The following is a 2,858-nucleotide window of genomic DNA, read 5'->3' as shown; positions in this document are numbered from 1 at the left end:
TCAGAGGAACGCGTTTTGAATCCATAATAAGACGTAAAACAGAATTCGCAGAGGGAACTCAAAGCCATACCGGAAAGCGCCTATAAAAAATGTTTTGATGATTGGAAGAAACGTTGGCATTTGTGTATCGCTTCTAATGGAGCATATTTTGAAGGAGATAAAATAAATATTGATGAAGATTAAGAATTTTGCGTTTTATTTAAAACGCAAAGGAAACTTTTCGGTCACAATGTACTGATGGTTGTAATATGTTAGTACCAAATTTTGACACATATTCTAAGAAGATCAGTCTTTTGCTAAAACAAAATGTTTTTTTCTTAACAGCCGCTATTTTTGTATAAGACCTGCTAAAAAGACCTACTTAGGTACTTTTCTTCTTCAATCAAATACTATGAAAAGTACTATATATATAAAAATTTTGCTTGCTGTCTAAAGCATCTATTATTTATTTATTTCTATTTGAGCCAGTGCACTTGAGCACTTTTACTCTTTCTTAACTCGAAGTATTTTTAAAACCCCTCTTCACTCCTTGACTGGATTATTGTTTATCACTTGATCAGACTAAGCAATAATTGACCTCAGATTTGCATAACTCCCCGAGGAGCCTGTAACCATCTATTTTTATAAACTGTAAAAAAAACAATAATTAAATAAAAAACAGTAAATAAATAATAATTAAGTTTCATTATACCAATGAAAATAATTTATAATAAAAAAAATTGTCAACAAAGTAATTTGTTATCAATTTATTAACGCTTAGCATATATTCCATATGAGGTTATCTGGCGCAACTGCTAACAGTTTTGGAATAAAAATTTGGTCTCCAGTTAAAGTTTAAGCCAAAATTATTACGATTTATTCTATTTATGTGTAAACTTAAAGAATGCCAACTCAGGTATGCTTCAAATAATACTAAATTTTATAGCATTTGTATTGCTAAGACCCAAATTTGGTGCTACATGCAACAGAACTGCATGCATGCAACGATGCAGTATGTTGCCACAGACGGGAATGCCTGAAAGAGTAGTGGTTCTATGACATAGTAAAATTTGAAGTTTCGTTTAAGCATACCCGCACATAGGAAAACTTTCTGAAAGGTTAAATTATTTTAATAGTCTACAACAACAATTGCTGTAGTTGCTCTGAAACTGTTGGATAACTTTAATACGTTTATGTATGAGCAAATAAAACTAAGTTAAAGTTCCAAAACACGCAAAAAGGAAGATAGTATTATGAAATAAAATTTAAAAAAAAAAATGTTTATTTTCTTGAATCCTTAAAATAATTATGTGAGTTGTTTATAGTATTGAGTTTTGTTGTGTTGCTGCCAAGGTTGGTTGCACTGATGACGCTAAGATCACTGGCAGAAGCACAAATGTTGGAAAAAAATTTCAGAAAAGTGGTCCAAATAATAAATAAACATTAAGTTGCATTATCCTTATTTAAGTGAGTTAATATTTTAAATTAAGTTTGAGATTATTCTAATTTAGACTGAAAATATGCAACCAGATGGTAAGCCGGACTTGTGTTTCGAAAAAGAAGGAAATGCTTGCCAAAATTGAGATTATAATTAATTATTTAATTCAGATTAATTACACACAGTTTATGAAGTTGGTTTTAGAAATATTTAGATATTTTAATTTTAATATATAAAAATATATTAAGAGTAATAGAAATAAAAACTGTGAATTAAAGGATTATTATATTATAATTATAAAGAATTCAATTAACTATAAACAATGCAATGAATTGTAAATTGCAATTTTGGAAAAAAAATAGTTTCAGTCATATATCCGCCACAGAAGAATCTGCGCACCATATCCTGGAAATAAAATTTTTTAAGACGCATTTAGCCATTCGATTTTGTAACTTGAGAAGATTGAAATTGATGCAGATTTGTCCGCATGAACCAACGATTTCAAGTACTTCCCCAGAAACCACACATTTTAAGAAATGCCGTGTCGCTCAAGGGACTAATTATACTGCGAAATATTTTGAAAGTAAACTCAGACTGACGATTTTGTTAAACATAAAAATTAGAAAGAATTCCTTACTAAGTTCTTATTTTGGAAATAAAGTTTGAGAACCTGTAAATTAAGTCTTCAAACGAAATTTTATTTATAATATATAAATTAATAGGTTCAATGGTGAAACTTATATTTACAACTGCGCCCAGCTGTATAAAAGTATTATAGGTACATAAATAAATAGGTTTAGGATTCCTTGCTAAGTCTCTAAAAACAAACAGTCTCTTAACCTCAAGTTAAGAAAGAGTCAAAGTGCTCAAGTGCACTGGCTCAAATAGCTTCAAGATAAATTATATTTAATACTTTATAATAATTTTTAAATTTTATTTAAAAAAAAAATTTTTTATGTATAATATAAAATTATAATATTTTATCAATATAATAAAATTTAAAATATACATTTTAATATATTTTATTAATATATAATTGTCTGTATCCTGAAAATGACTTTAGTTTAAGGTCGGAATATTGAATTAAATAAATATGAAGGTGAAATTATTTAAGTAAGTCTAATTGTTAGTTTTTTTTGTTTTGTGTGGTTGAAGGGTGGGATGCTTTATGACACCGTCAATCGACGTCGTCAACTGGTGTGCCCGACTTCACCAAATATTAATCTGTCGTATATTTTTATAATATACGCGCCTATGTCTATAATGGATAACTTCACTTCATCTTACTCGATGGAGAGAGTTGAGCACTTGTTAGACAGACAAAACTCCTGTTGCCGAACCGTGCGGCCAGAAAGCGATAAAAGTGCTTAGCTATTCGCGGAGCACCCTAAGTTGACTGACCTCACTAATTACTGGACATGACAACTTCAATTATCACCTC

The sequence above is a fragment of the Teleopsis dalmanni genome, chromosome 2 (genome assembly GCF_002237135.1).
Source record: "Teleopsis dalmanni isolate 2A chromosome 2, ASM223713v2, whole genome shotgun sequence".
Classification (NCBI taxonomy): domain Eukaryota; kingdom Metazoa; phylum Arthropoda; class Insecta; order Diptera; family Diopsidae; genus Teleopsis; species Teleopsis dalmanni.
This window is presented reverse-complemented; position numbering follows the sequence as displayed.